The sequence below is a fragment of the Cricetulus griseus genome (assembly GCF_003668045.3).
Source record: "Cricetulus griseus strain 17A/GY chromosome 1 unlocalized genomic scaffold, alternate assembly CriGri-PICRH-1.0 chr1_1, whole genome shotgun sequence".
NCBI lineage: Eukaryota > Metazoa > Chordata > Mammalia > Rodentia > Cricetidae > Cricetulus > Cricetulus griseus.
Genome location: NW_023276807.1, coordinates 123,248,662 through 123,276,333, shown reverse-complemented (window position 1 = coordinate 123,276,333; position 27,672 = coordinate 123,248,662).

Here is a 27,672-nt window from a genome sequence, read left to right as displayed (position 1 = left end):
ATCTGGTTCAAGTCCATGAAGAAGAAAGAGTATGCATGCATTTTTTGCTTTATTTATTATGTTTTAAAAACATTTTCAAAAATTGCATAGCTGGTCATCAAGAAATATTTGTTGAAAGAAAAAAATAAGTCATACAAATGCAAAAAATATTTAATTGAACTTGAATAAGCTTCACATTTCAACAAAGTATAACTATGCTTAAACCCATTAATGCAGAGCATATCTGTGTTTAAACATTTGTTCTGCAAATATATCCTTCTAAAACACTAATTTCTAATTACAATTTGCATATTACACTGAAAATAAGAATGATTTACCAGCATTTCAACTAATCATAATATTATCTGTAATTTGAACAACTGATAAAGAGTCATTTTTATCTGGGCCTGACCATGCCTCCAATTTATCAGCCTCTAATCACAGACCACCTTGAACCTTCTTCTTTGAGTAAGCAGCCCCCATCCCGATTTCTCAGACATTGAAGACTTTAGGAAATTTTTAGAGACTTTTCATTTATTCTTTGGAGGTTGCTGTTATGAATGAATCGTGATAACCATAAATTTGTGCAATTCCCCAAACAAATAATCAAAATCTAAATAATTCCTTTGGCATTGTATATAACAGAAGAACAGCAAACAAGTCATGAAACAATTTGATTTAAATAGAAATCACATACTATAAGGAATTTTATACTTAAACTATCTAACATTATTTCCCTAGCAGGATAGGAGAGTTATTAGTTGCAGTTAAACTCTGTCCCACACTCCTTTAAAATTTGCTCAGACAAGATCTTAGACTTATACATAAAGGAGAAATCATGGAAAGTCAAAAAGAGGCAAGGATAGAGAAAGAAAAATAGAAGTTAATGATTCTGATATTGGCAGAATGGGATATGCAAAATTTATTGAATTTTTGTAAAGACCTTCGGAAGATTCTTAACCTTTTCCTTGATTATCTATGTTAAACTACTAAGTCTATGACTATATTTCACCAATAAATTAGGATAAGATTAATTTAAGACATGATTGATGAAACATTTTCCTCTTCAATGTGTGCTATACTTAGCCACACTTCTATCAAATTAGCATACAATTATGAACACTTCTATTTAATTTTATTTCAAAATACACATCAAAGTTATTTTGTGAGAGCTTGCTTGAAAATAATTTGGAATTTATTATAGCACTTTGCAGATATATGAGTTGAAACAATTTTTGCTTGAAGTTCACATTATAATAATAACAAAATAAATGTCCAAAGTATAGTTTGGCTGAAACAATATATAGATAATGTTGAGGCCTGCTCTTAGAAGGAAATTCATGTCTGGTACCCAGTAGCCATCAATCATAATACCACTTCTTCTATTAATGGGTTATGGTAAAGCTCTCCTGACTATAGCATGGGATTTTTAACTTACTTGATATTATGCAGGTTTTGCATAAGCAACCACAGATGCTGTGAGTTCATATCATGTTTGTAAGCCAGCATTTCCCAATACTTTTCTTTATCTTCTGGCTCTTAAGTTCTGTCTTCTCCTTCTGAGTTACTCTCTGAAACTTGGTAGTGGTAGTGTAGTATTGTAGACATCACATATATACTGGGAAGAAAACACAGTCACTTATTCTCAGTACTTTGAATGTTAAAGTGTCTTTGTTAGTCACTATCAACTTAAATAAAATAATTATATAAACAATGTGAATAGGGTCTTACCTAATGCCTATGACTTCCCTAATCATGGGCTTTAACAATATGTATGGTACCAGACATGAATTCCATTCTATAAAGCAGGACTCAAATCTAAGGAATGAATGGTTGGTTACTCTACAAACAGTTTCCCTATAATGCACCAGTGAGCACATCATGTCTGGTAGGTCTGTATTGTAGTATTTAGGGTTGAGGGATAAATAAAATCATTGATGTCGTTTTATCCCTTTAAGCCTCCAAAACACCTTCATGGAATTATGAAAGTTATTCAACAGGGAGAGTTACATGGCCAGTTCTAAATTGTTTTCTCTGTATCCCACAATCAAGCTATATTTTTTTGTTATTTTACTCAAGTTCTTAACATCTACCTATTATGAGAAATTAAAAGCTATAGAAATAACTCATATTGGGGGTGCCCCTGGGACCACCATGACAGATAAGTCATATGGACATATCTTATGCCTGCCACAAAAGTTTTCCTTTACTAGCCTATATTTTCTGGGCACAGTGTTGTTTACTAATGTGGGATACTCTATTCAACTCACTTTTTTAAAAATATTTTTTATATTTTAGAAGCACTCTAATTTACATATCAATCCCCACATTCCCTCACCCTACCATTCTCCAATGCTCCCCACTGACCCCCAAACCCACCCCCCACCCACTCCCCAGGAATAGTGAGACCTTCCACAAGGGACCATCAGAATCCATCACATCATTTGGGTGAGGGCCCAGGCCCTCCTTCCTGTATCTGGGCTGCAATAGTATCCCTCCATATGCAATGGGCTCCCAAAGTCCATTTGTGCTCTAGGGATAAACACTGTCTCCACTGTTAGAGGTCCTATAGACTGTATTGGCCTCCTAGCTGGCACCCACATTCAGGGGGCTTGGTTTGCTTCAATGCAACTCACCTTTAAAAAAGAAAAAATATATTTTGATAAGCTTACAATCTAATGGAGTTTCATGAGGACTCAAGGAATATAAAAGAATGTTTTTATTGGAGATTACATAATAAAATATATAAAAGTCATTACACATATGTATACTATAAAGTTTTATTTCAGTATGCAATATATATATATATATATATATATATATATATATATATATATGTATGTATAGGTGCTAGAAATAGTTCCCACCTTTGTGTATTTCAAGTGCACAGGATAGGATCACTGGTGTAAACATGTTTTTAGAGCTAATGGTGTGGCTCTCCAGAAAACATCTTGCCAGTCTAGCCTGGAGACCTGAGCTTGATTTCTAGAACAAACATTAGGTGAAGAGAAAGAATCAACTCCAGAAAGCTGCCATTCAAACTTCATTGGAGTATCATGTATAAACACACACAACATGCACACAAGCCAATTAATCACTAGGAGATTTAAAATCGGGGATAAGTGTTCATTTGATTCAATAATATTTTTTCAAAGTATATTCTCACTTAGGTATTCCATTCACAGGACACAAGGAGGAGGCCAGTGACTGGATTTGTGGATTTCTGTCTGGTTCTCCATCTCATTTTACAGTGCAAATTATCTCCCTTGAATTAATCTTTACACAATAAGGGGGAGGGGGAGCTAGGATCCAACACCAGTATTTTGTAAGAGAATTTGACCATGTGCACATAAATAGATCAAAGAACACTTTTTAAACATAAATGATTAAAAGAGCATGTGCTGGGTTATAACTTCAAAAAAGAAGAAAATTCAAAGAATATGAATGTCTCAACAGAGCTCATGCAATATTTTTATTATGATTTAAGGATTTCATGAATGCATATGATGTTTGAACAAATCCACTCCCAAATCAATTCCATCTCTAGTTACACTTCACTGTTCTTCCTAATTTCATGTACTCTTTTGAAACAATATTTGTCCACCTAATGCCACCAATATGGAAAAGAATATAGGGTCATTCCTGAAGCATAGTTAGCTTATTAGGGCTAACATTCTTAAAGATAACTGACATTTTGATCTCCACAGCAACAATCAATTTCCAATAGTACCTCAGCTAAAGAAGGGACTTCATGAGACCTTCTTCCATCTATGTTACGATTTGGGCATGTCTTGTACATGCAGCCACAGCCACTGTGAATCCTAATTTGTAATGGCCCTCTCACATCTACAAAACAGATTTTCACAGAAGTCTTTTACTCTCTCTGGCTCTTACAACCATTTTACCCGCCCATGATCCAGAATGATCCCTTTGAGCATTTGGGGTAAAAAATGCGATGTATATATCTAAATTATGGCTGCATAATACAACCTCTTAATCTCCCTATGCATTATTTGTAAATACAATTTGGTTCCTGATAACCACATGAACAGAAGTTTCTAAAAAAGAAGAATTACAAGCTTTCCTGAATTACATTTTATGGTTTGTGTTGTAGTTGATTATATGACCACATGTGCTGAAATTGGGATTATTGTTAATTATCATTCCATTACTTTTTAAGGGAAATTGGTCCTAATTATAAGGGCTTTTTATCTTTATTCACTTTAATTAGACTAAAACATGAATGCATATGCTTGTTTTCTTCCCCTTTGGCTTTTTGGAGGGAGGGTGGTGCCACACCAAATCCAGTAGATTCAGTGTAACAAGTTCCACAAACTGAGGCAATAACTTCAAAAGAAGGAAGTCTGCTGGAAACAGTTGTGGAACTCTCAGCCAAAGAAAAATATTGGGCTGTGATTCTCATGGCAATTTCTGTTTGTTCTTCTATTCCTTCTTTTTTTTCACATTAAGAAAATGCCCCTAAAAGCCTATGCTGACATTTTAAACAAAAGAAATAGATAAGAAACCATCCCCTGAGATTTGGTCACTAGCCATGACCTCATGTCAGGAAAATCCAGCACTTTCTAAATCATTCACGTCACTCACATAAGTACAAATAGTAAAAACTTTCCCAACAACAAAATTTCATATGGCTGTACATGTGACATTGAAAGTGGGCTTAAATGTCTGGTAAAGAAAGCTTTTAATAAGAAAGAGTTAAAATAGCTCAATACTTCAAAAATTCACAAAAACTAGGTAATAGATGTTAAACAATAACTGACCATAAATATATTAATTTGAATTAAGAAATATGTGGTTAGCCTTGGATGATCCTATGTTAATCAAGGATGGTCCTAGGTTTTGATTAATCAAGGACAAATTTGTGTTTTGATTTACTCTTGATGACTCTATGTTTTGGATTTCTATGTCACTGTGCCAAGTAACAATAATGTCATATGTTTGGGTTTGTTTAACAAAAATACCCCTTGAGAAAATATCTCTATAAAAAATCTTGTTTGAGAACTGCAAAATACACTCAGATTCAAACTGCCTATGTGTTTGTTTCTGTTTATCATGGCCAAATCCTTACCCACCTATTTTTGGAGGACCCTCATCCCAGGAACTCCCATACCTGGCTTGGGTGGTCCGTGGCAGGGTGGGTTTTGTTTGTTTGTTTTTGCAGGTTAATATGTGGATTCGGGAAAATTCTGTTATATTCCTATTGGGAGCACAATTTTAGTATTTATTAAAAAGAGCTCTTTCATGCTTTTTTTATTTGCAATAAACTCAATTTGTGCTCTGTACTAAGTATATATCATCTGAGTCCTTCCCTGTTAAATGAAATTATTATCATGTTATGAATATTTAGATGTGGACATTATGATTCTAAAAGTATATATTTTTCTATAACTTGTGGGTGATGAAGCAGAAGGCACTCCATGACTTTCATCATTCAATGTAGTCAGAATGACCAGTTTTGGGATAATTGATTGAACCTATCAAAATAATCTTGTTGACCATAGCGATAGTAATAATAATCATAATAATTAATAATAAGTAATCAAAGAAATTAATCCCAACATTACTTCCTCTTCCATAGATACTTGCATGGATGATTGTGCCAGCTTGTCCATGTATACAAACCTGCATACACCATACAAAACACACCATGACAAATAAACAAAAAAAAATGACATGACAAACAAAACTAAAGTGATTGAATCACAGGGGGAAGGAACAAATGATGCAGCAATCAGAAGAAATGATTCTGTGACAAGAGCATTCTCTGATGAGAGAGACAAAGAGAGAGAGAGAGAGAGAGAGAGAGAGAGAGAGAGAGAGAGAGAGAGAGAAATGAGGATGGGCCAGAGAGTTTTAGTGGGAATTACTAAAACAGTGAGGCCAGGTCCCTAATTCTTGTACCAAATAGTACCCACCTCCCCTAGGACTGACTGCAACAAGGATGACTAGAACCTTGGAAGAAATTGGTGCAGTTGCTGGAGCTCCTGCTCCAACCAACTCTATTTTTCCTGGAGTTGAATATGCTCCAAATACATGGAACACCAAAAAAAGTTCCCAGAAAATTTTAAGAACTTTTCTGTAGCTAGGTCTTTTATGTCTATACTGTGTAGGCAATATGCTTAGATGTAGGAGGCCTAACGTGAGTGGGAATAAATAAATTGAATCTTTACTATACTGTTTGTTCAATGCTGTGTAGTGCGTTCCTCAAATACCATGTGCTTTTTGTGGACCTAAGGAACCACAGGAAAATGGGCTTAGAGCTCCACTAACTTGATGGCCGTTTTCATTATTGTTATTATTATCTATGTTTTAATTGATTGGTTATACTTATGCCTCTCAACACCAGACACTCTTTCTTATACTATGAAAGGCAGGTACTCCTAATGACCTAGCTCATTTCTCTAATAACTCCAAAGTGAAATTCCTAATAAACGCCTAAAGAGTTTATGGTGTATATTGCATTACTCACCATGTATTTCCCATTTCTCTACTAATGAAGACATTTTCTTAATTGGTTTCATCTTGCTGTATCTTTTGAAAGTCTCCTGTTAACTGGTCCTCATCATTTTCATAGGTTAGGGCCACCCAGGAATGATTGCTTAGTGCCTGCTCCTCTTGATAAACCTAGTGTGGTGAAATCTTGTTTACACTTTAACAAATAAAACTTGCCTGATGGTCAGAGACCAGATTTAGCTACTAGTTAGCCATAGAGGCCTGGAGGTCTATACAGACAGACAGGAAGTGAGATAGCTGGGCAGAGAGAGGAATATAAGTGTGATGAGGCAGGAACTCAATCTCTTTTTAGTTTGAGGATTTTGTAGAGGAAAGAACTCTAGTGGCTGCTCTGCTTTTCTGATCTTTCTGCTTTCACACCCTAATATCTGACCCTGGGCTTTTATTATTAAGGACTATTAGAACTCATGGTACAGGTTAGTACCATCTTTGGTACAGGGTTGCATGCCCATTGTCGACCTAGCTTAAACAGTTGTACCATGCAGTCTTTTATTAGTGACTGTATTTCATTTGTTTCTAATACCTTTAGAATTCTTCTGAGAAATGAAACAAATTGAAAATAAACTTACTGAATTACCTTTAAGTTTTTTAAACCTACCACAACTTAAAAGTTACAGTACCTGTTAGAACATTTTAATTCTATTTAGCTGACCATCTTAAAGCTAGAATTGCTTTGCATTCATAACTATGGAAGTCATCAATTTACAGACTAGTACTATTGTTGTTGGTTTTCCCAGTCACTATTATTAATATGCACTTATATTTCTAGTGTTTTTCTGCATATTTCTGACTCGCTAGGTTTCGACACTTGATTACTTTTTTCATAAAACACCTTAATATTTTTTTTAATTTTTTAAATATTTTTTTAATTTTAGAGGCATTCATATTTGAATATACATCCCCCAATTCCCTCGAACTCCCATCCACCCATGTACCCCACCAACACGCCCAGTCCAACCCCACATCTTTCACAGAGATAATGAGGCCCTCCATGGAGGACCATCAAAGTCGATCATAATTTTTCGGTAAGGGTCTAGGCCCTCCTTGCTATATCTGGGATGCAATAATTAGTACCCCTCCATAGGGAATGGGCTCCCAAATTCCATTTGTGCTGTAGGGATAAAAACTGGCTCCACTGTTAGAGGTACCATAGACTGTTCTGGTCTCATAGCTGGCACCCACATTCAGAGGGCTTGGTTCTGTGCAATTCTGGTTCCCCAGCTTTACTACTAGGGTCTCTGTGCTCTCACTAGGTCAGTACAACTGTTGCTGCTGTTTTCTCCAGTACAGTCTTGGCTCCTTTGCCCATCCCTCCTCCCTTTCTGCGACTGGATTCCAGGAGTATGGTTCAGTGCTTAGCTGTGGGCGCCTGTTTCTGCTTTGATCAGCTACTGGATGAATGCTGGAGGAATGGTAACCAAGGTAGACATCAATCTCAATATAGGAGAAGGGAATCAAAAGCAGCCTCTCCACCGCTGCCTAGAATCTTAGTTGGGGTCACCTCTGTGGATCCCCTAACATTTACCGGTGCCACACCTCTCTCCAAACCTGTACTGTCTCCCACTATGAAGGCATCTCCTTTCTTTACCTCCTCTATTCCTCCCTTCTCTCAATCCTCTTGTTCCCCCCGTCCATTTCTCCCCTTCCCAACTCATTCCTCTACCCCCAAGCTCCCATTTTTTCTGGGGTTCTTTCCCCCTACCCTTTCTTAAAGGGACCATGCAATCTTCTCTTGGGGCCCTCCCAAGGCTAGTTTCCTAGCTGATCTGTCAGTGTAGATTGTACACTGGTAGTCCTTAGCTTTCTGTCTAGAACTCACATATGAATGAGTACATACCATGTTTGTCATTTTGTGACTGGGTTACCTCACTCAGTGTAGTTTCTTCTAGTTCCATCCATGTGCCTGTGAATTTCAAGTTTCCGTATTTTTCTGCTGAGTAGCACTCCATTGTGTAAATGTACCATATTTTCTCTATCCATTCTTCATTTGAGGGTCATCCAGGTTGCTTCCAGGTTCTGGCTATTACAAATAATGCTGCTATGAAAATACTTGAACAGATGTCTTTATTGTATGAATGTGCATTTTGTGGGTATATGCCCAAGAGAGGAATGGCTGGATATTGACATAGAAAGATTCCAATTTTCCTGAGGAAGCCCCATACAGATTTCCGAAGTGTTTGTACAAGTTTACAGTCCCACCATCATTGGAGGAGTGTTCATTTTATTTCACATCCTTTCCAGCATAGGCTGTCCTTGGAGTTTTTGATTTTAGCCACTCTGAAAGGAGCAAGATGGTGTCTCAGAGTTGTTTTGAGTTGTATTTCTCTGATGGCTAAGGATGATGAGCACCTTCTTATGTGTCTTTCTGCCATTTTAGATTGCACTGTTGAGAATTCTGTATTTAGTTCTGCACCCTACTTTTTAATTGCATTGTTTGGTGTTTTGTTGGCTAGCTTCTTGAGTTCATTGTATATTTTGGTAATCAGTCTTCTATCAGATGTGTGGTTGGTGAATATCTTTTCCCATTTTGTGGGCTGGCGTTTTGTCCTGGTGACTGTGTCCTTTGTCTTACAGAAGCTTCTCCGTTTCAGGAGGTCCCATTTATTAATTGTTTATCTCAATGTCTGTGCTACTGTTGTTATGTTCAGGAAGCAGTCTCCAGTACCAATTTGTTCAAGGGTACCACCTACATTCTCTTCTAGGAGGTTCAGTCTGTCTGAATTTGTGTTGATATCTTTGATCCATTTGGACTTAAGTTTTGTGTATGGTGATAGATATAGATCTCACTGCAATCTTCTACATGTCAGAATCCAGTTATGCCAGCACCATTTTTTGAAGTTGCTTTCTTTTTTCCATTGTATAACTTTAGCTTCTTTGTCAAAAGTAAGGTGTTCGTAGGTGTTTGGGTAAATATCAGTGTTTTCAATTAGACTCCATTACTCAACTGTCAGGGATAGTGATGCCTCTGGAAGTTCATTTATTGTACAGGGTTGTTTTGCCTAACCTGGGTTTTTTGTTTTTACATATGAAGGTGAATACTCTTCTTTCAAGTTCTGTGAAGAATTGTGTTGGGATTTTGATGTGACTTGCATTGAATCTCTAGATTGGTTTTGGCAAGATTGTGATGTTTAATATGTTGATCCTACCTATCCAAGAGCATGGGAGATCTTTCCATTTTCTGTATATTCTTTAACTTCTTTCTTTAAATACTCAATGTTCTTACTACACAGATCTTTCACATGTTGGGCTAGCATTACCCCAGGATATTTTATGTTTTTCTGACTTCTTCTCAGTGCAATTATCATTTGTATATAGTAGAGCTACTGATTTTTTTGAGTTAATCTTGTATCCTGCTACTTTGATGAAGGTGTTTATCAGCTGTAGGATTTCCCTGGTAGAGTTTTTCGGGTCACTTATGTAAACTCTCATATCACCTGCAAATAGAAGTTTGACTTCTTCCTTTCCAATTTGTATCCCCTTGATCTTCTTTTGTTGTCTTATTGCTCTAGCTAGAACTTCAAGTGCAATATTGAAGAGATATGGAGAGAGTGGGCAGCCTTGTCTTGTTCCTGATTTTAGAAGAATCATGTTCAATTTCTCTCCATTAGTTTGATGTTGACTGTTGGTTTGCTGTATATTGCTTTTATCATGTTTAGGTATGTTTCTGTTATTGATGATCTCTCCAAGACCTTTATCATGAAGGGATGTTGGATTTTGTCAAAGGCTTTTTCAACATATAGTGAGATTATCATGTGTTTTTTCTTTTTCAGTTTGTTTATATGGTAGATTACATCGATGGATTTTCGAATGTTGAACCATCCCTGCATCCCTGGGATGAAGCCACTTTGTTTATGTTGGATGATCTCTCTTATGTGTTCTTAGATTCTATTTGCCAGTATTTTGTTGAATATTTTTGCATCAATGTCCATGAGAGATATTGGCCTGTAATTCTGTTTTTAGTTGTTTCCTGGGTACCAATGTAATTGTAGCCTTGTAGAAAGAGTTTGGCAATGTCCCTTTCTGCTGCAATTGAACATAAGAACAATTTGAGGAGTACTGGTATTAGCTCTAGTTTGAATTTCTTATAGAATTCTGAACTGAATACATCTGGCCCTGGGCTTTTTTATGGTTGTGAGACTTTTGATTACTGCTTCTATTTCATTAGGGGTTATTTAGATCTATTTAAATTGCTTATCTGTTTTTTATTTAATTTTGGTAAGTGATATCTACCCAGAAAATTACCCATTTTCTTTAGATTTTTAAATTTTGTGGCATACAGGTTTTCAAAGCATGACGTGATGATTCTCTGGATTTCCTCAATGTCCTTGTCATGTCCCCCTTTTCATTTCTGATTCTGTTAGTTAGCAATCTCTCTTTCTGCCTTTTGATTAGTTTGGATAGAGGTTTGTCTATCTTGTTGATTTTCTCTAAGAACCAACCCTTTGTTTCATTGAGTCTTTGTAACGTTTTCCTAGTTTCTACTTTATTGATTTCAGCCCTCAGTTTGGTTATTTCCTGACCTCTACTCCTCTAGGGTGAGTTTGCTTCCTTTTGCTCTAGAGCTTTCAGTTGTGCTGTTAATTCTCTAGTGTGACTGTTGTCCAGTTTCTTCATGTGGGCACTTAGTGCTATGAAGTTTTCTCTTAGCACTGCTTTCAAACTGTCCCATAAATTTGGGTATGTTGTGTCTTCATTCTCATTAAATTCTAGAAAGTCTTTAATTTCTTTTATTATTTCTTCCTTGACCCAGGAATGGTACAATTTGGCATTGCTCAAAATCCATGAGTTAATAGATTTTCTGCAATTTTTGTTGTTGTTGAATTCTAACTTTAAAGTATGGTGGTCTGATAAGAAACAGGGGGTTATTCCAATTTTTTTGTATCTCTCCTTCATATTCATGGGCTTTTAAAAAATAGTTGCTGTTATGAAGATATAGATATGGATATATATCCATATATATATATATATATATATATATATATATATATATATGCTTGTAATACATAAATATAATCCATTCAGTCAGTATAATGTTAGAGGAATGAATATCATGATATTCGATAATAAATTAATATGGTCATCCCTAGCTAAAACAGTTTCTCCTGCTTTAAATATCCCTTAGTTGTTTATAATTCTTTAGGTAATGATGAGACCTCATGGAACTCCTCTCTCATTTTGTCCTAATTGCATGTCTATTTTTTAAATAGACCAAATGCTTTGTTACCTAGCTACACTTCTTTTTTTTGATATGTATTTTTTTGCATTTTTTTATTAAATTATTAATATTTTCACATGTACTTTCCCTCTCCCTCTCCCTCTCCCTCCCCCACCCCCATTCCTTCTCCCCCACCTCCAACCTACCCCCCACCCCATCCACCCGCCACTCCCCAGGCAGGGTAGGGCCCCCAACCGGGGCTCCACCAAGTCCACCAAATCTTCCTGTGCTGGGCCTAGGCCCCTCCCCATGTGTTCAGAGACAGAGCGAATCCCTTCAAGTGGGATGGGCTCTCGAAGTCCCTCCCACCCACCAGGGCAAAACGCCAGTCCACCTCCAGAGGCTCCCAGGAGTGCAGGGGCCTCCCCATTGGCATCCATGATCAGGGGGCTGGATTAGTCCTGTACTGTCCTCCCAAAGAGCATCTGGGGTCGATATGCTTTCCCTTTTTCAGGCCAACTGTTTCTGTGGGTTTCTCCAACCAGGTACAGACCCCTTCGTTCTTCATTCCTCCCTCTCTTCAACTGAGTTCCAGATTTCAGCTCAGTGTATTTCTGTGGATGTCTGTCTCTGCTCTCATCAGCCACTGGATGAGGACTCTAGAATAGCATAGAGAGTATTCATCAATCTCATTCTAGGGGAAGGGTTTCTAGGCCATCTTCTCCTCCACTGCCCAGACTGTCAGATCGTGTCATCCTTATAGGTCTCTGGAGATCTTCCTAGTTCCAGATCTCTTCTCGGACCTATAGTGGCTCCCTCTGATATGGTATCTCTCATCCTGCTCTCTCTCCTCTATTCTTCCCCCAACTCAATATATCTGCTCCTCCATTTCTTCTCCTCTACTCTTCATCTTGTGCTCTTATTGTGGCAGCACCCACTCCCCTACCCTCATGCTCTCAATTAGCTCGGGAGTTCATGCCACTTCCCATTCCTGGGGTCCATTTATCCCTTAGAGTCATTCATGATTTCTAGTTTCCTTGGGGTAGAGGATTATAGGCTGGTAAACCTTTGCTCTATGTCTAAAAATCATATATGAGTGAGTACATACCATGTTTGTCTTTTTGTGATTGGGTTACCTCACTCAGGATGGTTTCTTCTAGTTCCATCCATTTGCCTGCGAATTTCAAGATTCCATTGCTTTTTTCTGCTGAGTAGTACTCCATTGTATAAATGTACCACATTTTCTCTTTCCATTCTTCAGTTGAGGGGCATCTAGGTTGTTTCCAGGTTCTGGCTATTACAAACAATGCTGCTATGAACATGGTTGAACATATGTCCTTGTTGTATGGACAAGCAGTATTTGGGTATATACCCAAGAGAGGAATGGCTGGATCTTGAGGTAGATTGATTCCCATTTTTCTGAGCAACCGCCATACTGATTTCCAAAGTGGTCTTACAAGTTCACACTCCCACCAGCAATGGAGGAGTGTTCCTTCTTCTCCACAACCTCTCCAGCATAGGTTGTCATTGGTATTTTTGATTTTAGCCATTCTGACAGGTGTGAGGTGGTATCTCAGAGTTGTTTTGAGTTGCATTTCTCTGATGGCCAAGGATTTTGAGCACTTTCTTAAGTGTCTTTCAGCCATTTCAGATTCCTCTGTTGAAAAATCTCTGTTTAGTTCTGCACCCCACTTTTTAATTTCATTGTATGGTGTTTTGGTGGCTAGCTTCTTGAGCTCCTTGTATATTTTGGAAATCAGTCCTCTGTCAGATGTGGGGCTGGTGAAGATTTTTTCCCATTCTGTGGGTGGTCGTTTTGTCTTACTGACTGTGTCCTTTGCCTTACAGAAGCTTCTCAGTTTCAGGAGGTCCCATTTATTAATTGCAGACCTCAGTGTCTGTGCTTCTGGCGTGATGTTCAGGAATCGTTCTCTTGTGCCAATTTGTTCAAGGGTTGTTCCCACTTTCTCTTCTAAAAGATTCAGTGTGGCTGGGTTTATGGAGAGATCTTTGATCCATTTGCACTTAAGTTTCGTGCATGGTGACAAGTATGGATCTATCTGCAATTTTCTGCATGTTCGAATCCAATTGTGCCAGCACCATTTGTTGAAGATGCTATCTTTTTTCCATTGTATGGATTTAGCACCTTTGTCAAAAATAAGGTGTTCGTAGGTGCGTGGGTTAATATCTGGGTCTTCAATTCGATTCCATTGGTCTATCTGTCTATTCTTGTGCCAATACCAAGCTGTTTTCAGAACTATGGCTCTATAGTAGACCTTGAAGTCAGGGATGGTGATGCCTCCAGAGGATCTTTTATTGTAAAGAGTTGTTTTGGCTATCCTAGGTTTTTTATTTTTCCATATAAAGTTGAGTATTGTTCTTTCAATGTCTGTGAAAAACTGTGTTGGGATTTTGATGGGGATTGCATTAAATCTGTAGATTGCTTTTGGTAGAATTGCCATTTTTACTATGTTAATTCTGCCTATCCAAGAGCACGGGAGATCTTTCCACTTTCTGGTATCTTCTTTAATTTCTTTCTTTAAAGTCTCAAAGTTCTTATTGTACAGGTCTTTCACTTTTTTGGTTAGTGTTACCCCCAGATATTTAATGTTGCTTGTGGATATTGTGAAAGGTGATGTTTCCATGATTTCTTTCTCATTGAGTTTATCATCTGTATACAGTAGGGCTACAGATTTATTTAAGTTAATTTTGTATCCTGCTACCTTGCTGAAGGTGTTTATCAGCTGTATGAGTTTCCTGGTAGAGTTTTTCGGGTCACTTATGTAGACTATCATGTCATCTGCAAATAGTGAAGTTTCCTGGATAAATATCACTTACCAAAATTAAATCAAGATCAGATAAACAATTTAAATCGACCCATAACCCCTAATGAAATAGAAGCAGTCATCAAAAGCCTCCCAACCAAAAAAAGCCCAGGACCAGATGGCTTCACTGCAGAATTCTACCAGAAATTCAAACAAGAGCTGATACCAATACTCCTCAAACTGTTCCGCACAATAGAAGCAGATGGGATATTGCCAAACTCTTTCTATGAGGCTACAATCACTTTGATACCCAAGCCACACAAAGATAAGACTAAGAAAGAGAACTACAGACCAATATCTCTCATGAACATTGATGCTAAAATACTCAATAAAATATTGGCTAATCGAATCCAAGAACATATCAGAAAAATCATCCACCACGATCAAGTGGGCTTCATCCCAGGGATGCAAGGATGGTTCAATATACGAAAAACCATCAATGTAATCCACCATATAAACAAACTGAAAAAGAAAAACCACATGATCATCTCACTAGATGCTGAAAAGGCCTTTGACAAAATCCAACATCCCTTCATGATAAAGATCTTGGAGAGAACAGGAATAACAGGAACATATCTAAACATGATAAACGCGATATACACCAAACCAATAGCCAACATCAAACTAAATGGAGAGAAACTCAAAGCATTTCCTCTAAAATCAGGAACAAGACAAGGATGTCCACTCTCTCCATACCTCTTCAATATTGTACTTGAAGTTATAGCTAGAGCAATAAGACAAGATCAGGATATCAAAGGGATACAAATTGGAAAGGACGAAGTCAAACCTAGCTACAATTCTATCCTTGCTTATTTACCTTTTAATACCCCACCAAACTACTTTGTAGTGTCATCTTGTTTCACCAGTGGACTTTGGTAGTGTCTGCATCTTAGGGGTGAGGCTTCAGTTGTGCAGATATGATCCCTTATAAGGAAGAGGAACAGCTGACTGGCTCTCTTGGACTGTAGTCAGAGATCTGGAAGGGCAGAGACTGAATCTTCAACATCAGGAAGACTGTGGTGCTTATTTACCATAATAGTGGGAGTGATCCCCTAATAAATACCTGTTAATCATTTATCTGGGTCTTGTGAATACCTTAAACCCACCGTTGCTACTCAGAGTAAAGCAGGAATAAATTTGCAGATATACATATTAATTAAAAATATGTCAATCTTCTTAAATAAGATACTAATGACAGGACATTTTTAGATATTTATTGAGAAAAATAAAACTACTGTGAAAATGTTTCTGCCCTGGTATGTATGTAATTCAGATGAAAAGGAAGAATCATTTACTGATGAAATACGTTTCTGGCTGAATCTAATTGTTTCATTCTTTGTATTTATAGAGAAAAAATTTACTATGATATCCTACAGATAAATCTTTAAACTATATTTGAATAGTTTGCAATGAGAATAACAATAATAAATGTTCAGTTCAGCAATATTGTCAATATTTTGTACTATAAAGTTATATATATTTCTTTTTGACTAGTGCTTGTCATTAACAAAATACTTGAGAAAAATCAACCTAAATGAATCTAATGTCTTTATTCACAGTTTATTCCCCATTTGACTTTCTCTACTGCTTCTGATAAGAATGAAAAAATTTGGCCAAATGACATAAATGGGAAAGATATTCATTTCTTGTCAACCAGATACAAGGGCTTGAGAGGATTACTGAATCACTTCATTTGACTCTGTACGCCTCCTAACAGTGAAGGGACCAGCCCCCTGCTTTAGCAACCATTACAGGCTACAAAAAGACATGTAGGCCCCTGACTCAGCACATTTCTGACCTTGCTGGTCATGCCCTACTCACCAGAAGTTCAGATATCCTCTTCATGACAAAGAACCAATCAGAAGTTATCTGGTGGGACTCTGGATGTGGTTTATGACTCTGGGAGTGCTTTACAGTAAAAGTGGCACAACAGTGACATGCAGAATATAGCAAGCACCCTGGGAGGGTCTATGGGCCATAACAACCCGTTGACCAATCAACAAAGGACAGGCTGCCCAAGCCCAAAAGTGCACCAATCGTGAGACTGTTGCATACACCTAGAGGCTCCACTTAAGCTACCCTATAAATTCCCTGCCTCATAGTTCCACTGGGACCTTATCCAAGTATCCACAGGGATGAATAGATGAAGGGCCTGAGTTAATGGGGTTAGCTTGTTAAAAAATAAAAGACTCTGCTTTTCCATCAGAATGGGTCTCTTGTTGATTTTGGGGGTTCAGAATTTGGGCACAACAACAGTCCTTTCAGCAATGACCCCAATTAATGGCTCCACCTGTGTTATTTCTTTCTGAACTTAAGTCTCAACTCAATAATAGTACCAACCACATGGATTCCTTTATTTATGAGCCTGTTGGGAACTTCCAAAACCACATGATAACATTTAATTATCAATATTTTTCTTCAAAAGAATTGAAGTTGTAATGGTCATAGTACAAGTGATTCATGTATAGTCAGATGAAACTATGGGAAAGGTACACACACCAATTACTTGGGTTTTCCTGGGAATCTCCTAATATTTCTGCAAGGCATGAAACTTGTAGGTTTATACTCACAAAAATGTCTACAATGAAATTGTGAAAACTGAGTTAGAATTAGTTAAGCATTTATGTGTAGATTCCAATTAAGAAGCATGAATGCGCGCGCGCGCGCGCGCGCGCGCGCACACACACACACACACACACACACACACACACACACACACACACAAAATGAATCTAGTTTACAGGAAGTGGGTAAAGCAAAAATGAAAGAAAACAGACCTGTGAATCTGAAACAAAATACACAGATTGAAATGATACTTATGAAATACTATTATGTAAAATCCTACAATGAAAAAGCAGTCAAGTATGTACTTAGCCCAAAATTAGGCTCAAAAAGTTTTGGGATATTTTGCTTGTTTTTATCCTCAAATATTTTTTCTTGGAGTCTGTGGTTTGGCTTTTCTTTCAGGATTGTAAATGGAGTTCTTGATTGATCTAAACAATAAAAACCCAGAATCAGATATTGAGGAAAATGTGAGAGAACAGAAAGAAGAAAGAACAAGCCAAGGCTGCCTTTACCTCATTAGCTTCCAGGCAGGAAAGAGCATGAATTCCTGTTTCTTCCCACCTATATTATCTCTCCCCCAGCCATGTAACTTCCTGTCTCTACCTAGCCATCTTACTTCCTGTTTCTGTCCATATCACTTCCTGTCTCTCTGTACAGACCTCCTAACTTCTATGGTTAGCTAGTGGCAAGTTCTATCCTCTGATCTTAAGACAAGCTTTATTTCTACAAGTAAGATGTCACCACCCATGATCAATTGGAAACTGTATAAAAACAGAATAAGCATTCAAAACAACGGGTTCTTTATTTTACTTACCATCCTGAGGAGCTACTATGCTATGTTTATATTCTCAAAAGCTCTAATTTTAAAGCTAACTTCTGGATATGATATAGCTATACAATCATGAACTCACAATATCAATGGTTAATTGGTTAATGGCGCAAGATAGATAACAATCCCATCAGAGGTGGGAGAAGTATTCTCCAGTCCTTACCACTTAATTAAAAACTATTAGTAGTTGTACGTTTCTGCAGGAGATCGTTCCTTTTTTCCTTTTTTTTTTTTTTTTGAACACTATTAGTGTTCCCAATAGTGATATATCTGGTCTCCTGTGGATAGCCCATTGCCTACCTATGTTTGGGCAGCTATAACTGGACTTAGGTAAGTAGAAAAGGAAAGAAAAGTGGAAAGTAAAAAGGTAAAAAAGACAAGAATTTGGGAAAGGTTACATTGGGAGACATTGGAGGAACTGAATAAAGACATGGCAGGTAGATATGATCATATTTCATTACATAGGTGTATGAAATGTTTACAATGTCATTCTAATATATTTATTGCATTTCTGTTTCATGGATGAAGACTTTATGTCTCAGGGGTCCAATGTTACTTGACCCCCTAATCAAGGGAATGTCACTTTTGTGATCCTGTATATACTGTATAAAGATGATAAACCTAGTGTAAGAATTTTTACACAATTTTAAAACCCATTCAGCCCACTCAATGGAAATATCTCTATTGAATATCTCCAATCAAAACATTTTTCAATTCATTGCTTGACCCAACATTTCTTTTCTGACAGACCCATTTTATAAGTACATTAAAAGCCAGCAGGGAACAATATATATACTTTTTAATTGCATTTATCTTTCTAGACTTTCTTTTTTTACTTTGAAATATTCTAAATCATCTTCAAGTACTCTCTTGAGAAAGTGCTTCAATTATTTCTGAATTAAATTTTCTGTCATCTCTATCTCACACTTTTTTTTGAATTTAGTTACAAATGTTTCAATGCTGAAATCAAGGTGTCTAGTTTCCTCTTTCATATTTAATCTTCTTTTGCTTTTCAGAAAAATATGACTTTTCTCTTAAAACTCTTGGGCTCATGACCTTCACATCTTTCAAACTCTGTTAAGATTCTTGACTCTCAGTGTGATTTTAAGAAGTGCCATATAGCCGATTTTGTTGATCTGCTTGAAAACCCAAAATAATTCATATAAAATTGTACGTTTTTTGAAGGCAAACTCACAATACTTCAGATATTAATTGTTTCAAAGTGTTTAAAGGGTTTATTTATGGCATGGTAACACAGCTTAAAATAAATACTAAAGGTTTTTTTTTTTGTGTACTAAATCATTTTTGATCAATGTGCTATTTAAACCTGAAATGGAGAATGAGATCTGATCCTAGTGATGCACACCCTTTATCCCCAGTATTTGGGAGGCAGACGCAAGTAAATCTATCCATAGAAAGGCAGTCTGATGTACAAAGTGAGTTCTAAGATAGCCAGGGCTACACCTAGAAACTGTCTCAAAAACAAACAAACAAAAAAACCCAGACAAACAGAAATAAAAATGAACTTTTTAGTCATATACTGGTTTTTATTTATCTCATCCAATAGTTTTCTCTTGACATGTTTCCTCTACATATTTATCATTCCTTAAATTATCATTGGTTTTAAATTTCATTTACAAATCAACTGAATTGATCTCAAGATGTTCTTTCAAATTTGTTTGGCAAAATATTAATAGACTCTTGACTGTGAAATAGCTGATGTAAGTTTAGAAAGTAATGTATCATTTAGTCCTATTAGTATTAGTGAGCTAGCTTTTTCTTGCACATCCTTTATTTGATCAGAATGATGACATCCTAATTATAGATCTTATCATATGTCTTTACCTTTATCTGGTTCTTCAGTAAATTATATGCATGCATATTTGTATGTATAATCTTAAACATAATAAATTGTCATCGTTTTGGCAAACTCCCTAACTCAGTCTTACTCATAATTTTAAAATAAAATTAACTGTTAAAATATATTTTCCAAGAAAAAGTAAATTAATTATAAACTACCCATCTATATTAATCTCAGTTACATTTTCTAATTTCATTGGAATTGACTGTGTTAGGCAAAATAAAATGCAATATAAAATAACAAAATTCTAAATTTCCTACAACAAATATTCATAATAAAAATTTTTGATATTGAACAGAAGCATGCTATAGAGATGAAAGTGAAGTAAAAATTTTAAGTGATTGAGAAGATTTTTCCCTTAACAATAGTTTCCAAACCAGTTTTGTGATTCACTACAAATGGTAATTGGCTACAGTATACTTAAAACACTAATGACAATTGTTAGGGCAGTTGGCTTGTGTCTGCTTATGTCATTCTGCCCTACCAGATACACAGTTATAATGGCTAGTTGTGTGTCACTCTCCTGCATATTTCTGGAAATGAAGCTAGTACCTTGCAATGAGAGACAAATATCCTATATTTCCATCCCACGCTTTTCTATTTCTACAGCAAGCACACAGTGACTGAGGGGGATTTTCCTTATGGAATGTGAGAAGTTTGTATGTGACTACTTTAATAACTACAACAGAAGCTGAAGGAAGTAGATTGTGTTAACTGCAGGCACTGTAGAGCTAAACAGGCATCCAAATTTGCTCAGCAATAGCTTTTCATTTCTTTGTTCTCTTCTTTGAGTTAATCCACCTCCTATGAGATACAATCTAAACCTTAACTAAATGAAGTAAAGTTTCAAGTTTCTGTGTCATGAAAAGTGAAACTGAGAAAAGATTTGCTTTTGGAGTGGTAAACAAAGCAAGAATTTCAAAATTGTCAGCAAAGAGTTAAATGATTTATTTTCCCATCTAATGGTTTAGAGATATATTTTTCTTTCAGTGGAACTAAGCAGGCTTCAGGAAGTCTAACTAAATAAAGCTTCTAGAGAAAATGCAATTACTAGTGTGTACAGAGCCGGAGCAGTGCCGAGGACATAATAACTTTTGTAACCCTGAGAGGAGGCCAGCATTAATGAAGACTAGTCATGAAAATCTTACCAGTTGGAACATTGAAAACAAAACAATTAGCAGGCTTTTATTTCATTAAGCAACCACAGTCACTCTTAACATAATCTGAGACTTTAATGAAAAGAGTTCTCCATTTAACCTCTGTTCAAGTGAAAATCTGCAACTGTGCTGAAAGCAGTAAGAACTCTAAAGTATTATTGCACTTCAGAGAATATATGCTCAGACACAAGCTGCCATAGGGGGGAAAAAAGAGTTATGTCCAGTGATATTAACCGAAGGCTCTTTATTAGAAAAATGGATTTCTAAAACCAATGATAGAATTTGTATAAATAAAACATTTCATTTATATTATGGTAAATATATACATAATTTATATCAATGTAACACTAAAGTAGATCATAGTAAATACCTGCAATAAAACAATAGGAAAACATTAAAATTGTACTATATTTCCTGGTGAAATAATACCAAAGTATTATTATGGAAAAATAGAGTTTAAAGCTTTGCTGTCTCTACTGTAGTTTTATATTTTCAAAATTATATTATGTAGAAAAAATCTGTGTCCTGCTTAGGAATAGTCAACAAACTACAGCTGTTAAAATACAGAGAACAGATACCCAATGGCCATGGTTCTTCTCTTACACTCTGAATGATCTGAGGTTTCTTCAAAAACTCTTGGCCAGGTGTGTAGCACAAATAAATAAAAGACCCAGTGACAGATATTGGGGTTCAAGTTTCAAGTTGAAGGGCATAAAGCAAAGCAGCTGGTCACTAGATCTTACCCTATCTCAAAATGAAAGTCAATCCTGACTCTACCAAACCTCAGATTATAACCACTCCCCAGTGTGGCTGGAGAATCCTGAAACTTCAATGTCTTCTTATTCTTAGTGTGGCTGGAGAATGAATGCCTGACACTGATAACTGAAGACTCTGCTCCTATTTTTTTATACCCCTCTGTTGCTGTAACTAAAGGTGTGTGATCCCAGGTGATGAGATCATATTTGTGTGAGTTGTTTCTCTCTAGGAATTGATCTATCATATGCAGATTTGGGAGGCCTTGGACTAACAGAGATCCCTCTACCTCTTAATTCTGAGTCCTAGGATTAAAGGTGTGTACCACCACTTCCTAGTTTCTGGCTGCTGAGATTAAAGGTGGGTATCACCACTGCAAGACTGCTATAGTTTGAAGCTGACTTTGACTTCTGAATCCACAAGCAAGCTTTAATAAATCATAAATAATATCTCACCACACAGGGGATGTGTGATGCTTCCAAGAGTAAGAATGCCTGCTGCCAGGCATGAGTTCTTGGGTACAAATTGAGAAACCCATGGAAAAGTAACTGTGTAAAGCAGCATTTACCCATTACCTCAGAAATATGAGAAGGTAAATGAGAGAATTGCTTGGACATAGCTCCAGATTTAGTGAAAGATACTGTCTGAAAGGAATAAGATGGACAGTGATTGAGCTGAACACTAGCCATTCTTTTCTGCCATCCCAATGAGAGATGGGCAACCATATATGCATATGTGCATATAGCATACAAGTATAGCATAAAGACACACACAAATAAGCAATAAATCTTTCTTAGGCACAATTTAAATTAAAAATAAAATTGAGCCAGACGTTGGTGGCACATGCCTTTAATCCCAGCACTCGGGAGAGAGGCAGGTGGATCTCTGTGAGTTGGAGGCCAGTGTGGTCTCCAGAGTGAATGCCAGGATAGGCTCCAAAGTTACACAGAGAAACCCTGTCTCAAAAAATGAAAATAAATAAATAAATAAATAAATAATAAAATTGAAAAGAAAATAGTTTGCTCTACTTGAGAAGTAAACATAAATATGTTCATATATAATATAGTCAAGACAAGAAAAAAAAAACCAGAAAAGGTCAAGACTTAGCAACAATTCCTGTTCTAAAGAAGGGCTGTTCTAGAACACAGTAGAGCTCTTTGTCAGTGTACCCTTCGTCTGTTGTAATACAGCCATGTAAGCACAGACTACAACACATTTTTTACAAAGAAGTTTTGGGACTTATTCCTAGTTCCAAGAGGTGATGGATACTAATATGGTTTTATTTTCTCCATCTGTCTATATATGCAGGTTTCTTAGAAATATTATACTTGGCTTCCCAAAGGAAATAACTCTTATTTTTAGTCTTAAAAGGCCAAAGGATGTTCCCTGCTACATTAGAACTGTTGAAATGTGCTGTGTATTAAGCAGGATTTCAAAGTTAGTCTGCATATCATTGGCTAGAGTGATCTTCTTAACATCAAAGGTCATTTAAAAAGTCTTCTGTGAGTCACCACTTCAAGCAGCTCTCTAATGCGATTGGCTGATGATTCTAGCAAATTCATACGTGGTATTGACTGAAATAGATGTGAGAACTCATGTTGCTCATGATCTGATTTGTTTGTTTAAGTCCTATAGGTTATCAAAACTGTTATCATAACTGTACTGCAATAATAATAATCTGTCAGCATCTAGCTTCCTTCTCTGCTTTATGCAGCTAATGAATACTTTGGAGAAATCTGGGTAATTTTACAGAACAAATTAACCTTAGCACACTGCTACTGATGCTGCTTGTTTACTGGACACCCACAAAGCAGCATAAATTTAAGTACAGTTTAATCGACCCTTCCAGGCCTGATAGAGATCAAACAGTTAGAACATACATATAATGGTAATTAACCCAAAATGATGCTGTTTTTGTAGATAAGTGCTGATAAACATCACATTTGGGATCCTAATTCCAGGCAAACCAAGAGAATCGGGAGAGCAGACTATAACCCTGTCCTGTGTGTCACTTATGCCACAGTAGCTCAGAAGTGGCTGCTGCTGGCAAGGCAATCTGATTTTTAATTACTCTGTTGTTTCCAGCACATAATAGCCATGGATTGTACAACACCAGCCCCATGATGTGAGCTGCATTTTGCTCTCCTCCTGCTTTCTTCCCAGTGAAGAATCGACAAAATGTAACAGTCTGTCCTACTAATAGGAAGCGTGAAAACTAATTGGTATTCTCTGTTTTCAAATATTTGTATCCTCAAGCCTCTCTGCCTAAGAATGCCTGACAGAGTCTCTTCATTATCTCATTATGCTATAATTATTGCATACTCAATTGCCAGGCCTGAGAGTAATTCATTTATGCGGTGCATCAATATAAGTTTGTGCCTGTACAGCTAGACTGAGAAAACCTTAGAGCACAGTTTTATTTGTCTCCCTTAAATTCAATACATAATGCATTCTGTCTTTATATTAAAAGAAGGAAAATTTAAATCAATGCACCAACTATCCCAGTTCCCAAGGCTCTCAGAAAAGCATTTGCTATTGTATTATACCACACTCAGAAAAGATCAAAAAGCACATTCTAATGCCTGCTCAGTCATGCCATTCCAAACTTGGCATCAGGTTATACTCATTTACTACTTCCAAAGTTCCAGTCATTTCCCAGTCAACAAATACTTCCAACGTTCCCAGGTCTCTCTTTTTGTTTTTGAGACAATGACTATCTAATGACCTGTTTCTCAGCCTTTAATTTAATTTTATTCAATGATATTCATTCTATTTAAGTATCTACTTTATAAGCCCCGGATTTGCAATCGGCACATCCTAAATATACTTTTACATTATTTCATATTTATAAGCACATTTTTTAGAAAATTATTACTTCATCAAATAAAATAATGAGCTCCATCATGGCACCTTCATGCATATGTATAATTATACTTTGTTTCTAAATTCTCCTTTCCTAGCTCCAGATGGTTCTTCCTTTTCTACTAGTCAGACCTAGCTTCTTGTTTATTTCCATAACATGCATGTTATCACCAGCTCTATTGTCCACCTCCCTTAAAATCTCATTGTCCCTTCTCACAGTAGATTTTCTAGTTTTGTGCTACACACTCACATGTATAAGTAAGCATACAAATAATTTTAAAATTAGGTTCCTTGTGTAAATGGAAACATGGAGTATTGTTTTCTTTCTCAGTCTGCTTTTTTTTCACTTAATGTAATATTAAGTTGCAAGAATATTTCCCTGAAACTGTTATGACTTTTCTGTGTGTCTATATAAATTTAGATTGTATATATGGACCATATTTATGTTACTATGCATCTCTTAATGGACATATAAGGTCATTGAATTTCCTTGTTATCATGAATAGTGAGGCTAAAAATATAAATGTACAAATATCGCTGTGATATTCTGATTTATACTTAAGTAATTTTCCATAAAGTGTATAGGTGGGAATATTGTGGTACTATTTTCACAATTTTGAAGAACACTCATGTCTTTTCCCACAATTTGCATTAGAATCACAAGTGCATGCAGTGTCTTCCACACACATCCTTGTCAACATTTAAAGTTATTTGTTTTCTCAAGTTTATGCATTCTGACTGGGAATTAATTTGCATTTCCATAATGGCTGGAAATGTTGAACCCTTTTTTTTGTAGGTATGAGACATTTGTATTTTTTCCTTTGGAAAAGTATCTATTCAATACATTAGCCAAGTTTTTTACTTGATATTTTTAGTGCTGGAATTTGTTGTAATTATATTGCAATTTGATGAAAATCAAGATTATAACAAAGAAATAGGTACATCTTGATAATCCTCTCTCCATTGCTATCTTTATTTATAATTTAAACATACATAAAAATACTGAAATGAAGTCTGTTCTTGCCATTCTAGTGTCAACAAGGAATCACAAATATCTTTCCTGGTTTTTGTGACACTTCATGGGAAATTTTAAATGTGACTAAATAAATGTTATTATTTGATGATACCATTGTATCAGAAATGTATAAATTCTATATATGATAGCCTAGATACTTATACAAAGAAATTGTTCTGTAGTTTAGAAGGTAGATCTTTTTAAAAAGCCATCTTAAAATTTCTAATGTCAAGGACATACATAGTAGTAGGTTCTATAAGGCACCACCTATGCACCTTCTGTTCTCTGGGGAGAAGGCAAGGCAAAGATAACTGAGAGAAGCTGAAATAAAGAAGTAAACTCATCCTCAAAGACTGGATGAATGAAGTACCTCAGTTCCCCCAAGAAAATATATCTATAAAAAATCTAAGTAACAAATGCAAGAGGAAAAGAATCCAAAATTAAAAGTCTAATAGTTGATGAAATTATAACTTAAAGGAAAACTTGAAGGCATTTTCCCCGAAGGTATGTGAAGTCCCTATAACAACTGTACAGGGGTGACACTTTTACACTCCTTTTATAATTGAGGAAATTAAGAAAGCATGACACTGGCCTAAGTCTCACTTCTGAATTGAAGATGCTAGTACTATGAAAATAGCCAATATAGCCCCAATAGCTCTTCATTTCCTGTATATTATCTCTGGTGAGGAATTCATCCTCTGAAGGCAAAATCTGGTACTAAAGTTAGTATCATACAAGAAGGATGAGAATGATAGGTTCAAAACCTGAAATATACAGAAATGGCTAATACTTCCTTTGATTTAAACAAATATTACCAGAACATTGTATTAGGAAAGAATTTTGGAAAAACTCCTCCCAAATTAGGCCACAGCAGAGAATCTGAGACATATTTAAACACTACAACTTTCTTACTATCTTGTTTTAAATAGAAACTAGAAGACAACATTCAAAAATTGTATATACATGTATACACATATATTTATATATAATTGTTTATAAAATGAATATTGTATATACATTCATATATATAATTTGTTTATGATGATGTGCTTGTATCAATAATCTTATTATAATCAACATTATTCAACAAGAAACATAATAGTGTTGATCATATTGATAGAAGTAATATTGTGGCAACTAAGAAGGAGGAAAGTGGTGGCAATGACAGTTGGTTTTCTTTTCTTTTTTCTTTATTTCCTAGAAACTGAAGTCACCCTGCATGCATAATGCAGAACTTAGCAAACTTAAAGTCTGACAGAAAGATTTGAGAATCATATTGACCAAGAAATTTGAAATTGTATCACTCATTGTCGTGATGTTTTCTTGCTTTGTTACAGTGATCAGCCAAAGGGTATAATGATTGTTACATTTATATTTGAAATTAAATGGCAATTGCAAATTTCAGGACTAGGAGACAATATATATGTACTGGTGATATTCAGCTAATGGCTTCTATTCTAGGAAGAATGGTTTTGCCAACTCATTTATTCCATTACTCAAACACATTTTCCAGCTGTGAACATTTGCTGACATAGATCTGCATAAACAAAATCCAGAGTTCTGAAGACCATGATGTTTGGACTCATTTAAAAGCCAACACCTTAGAGACATCATGGGAATGACTTCATATTTATTTTAATTACGTTGGCACTGAAATACTTTTAGAAGGACAATTTGGTCAGAGCTATTTGGATTAAATCAAAGAATAAAAATAATTGTTTTTGAATACTGAAAACCTGAGAATATACATTTAAAATTGAATTGTATATTTCTAAAATATAAAATGAACATAAAATATAAGAGAAATTGAAGGCTTCTTGTGGCCTTTAAATTTTACTTAATCAAGTCATGGTTGGGATTTAGCTCTTCTGCTTTCCCAGTTTGTACAACTTAAACTACAATCTCACTTCTCAATATGTCTTTCTACTCTGGACAGCATTTTTGCTGACTATCAATTTGTTTGACCATCATTGTACCTCTACTACAACTAAGATATTTATTTTTGAAAATAGTAGCAGCTAAATCTTCATGTGGACATGAAGATTATGTCACTACAATGATTTAGAGATAGCATGTGGCACATATGTATATTAAATGTAAATAGAAATAAAAATCATTCTCAGAAAATGTTACAAAT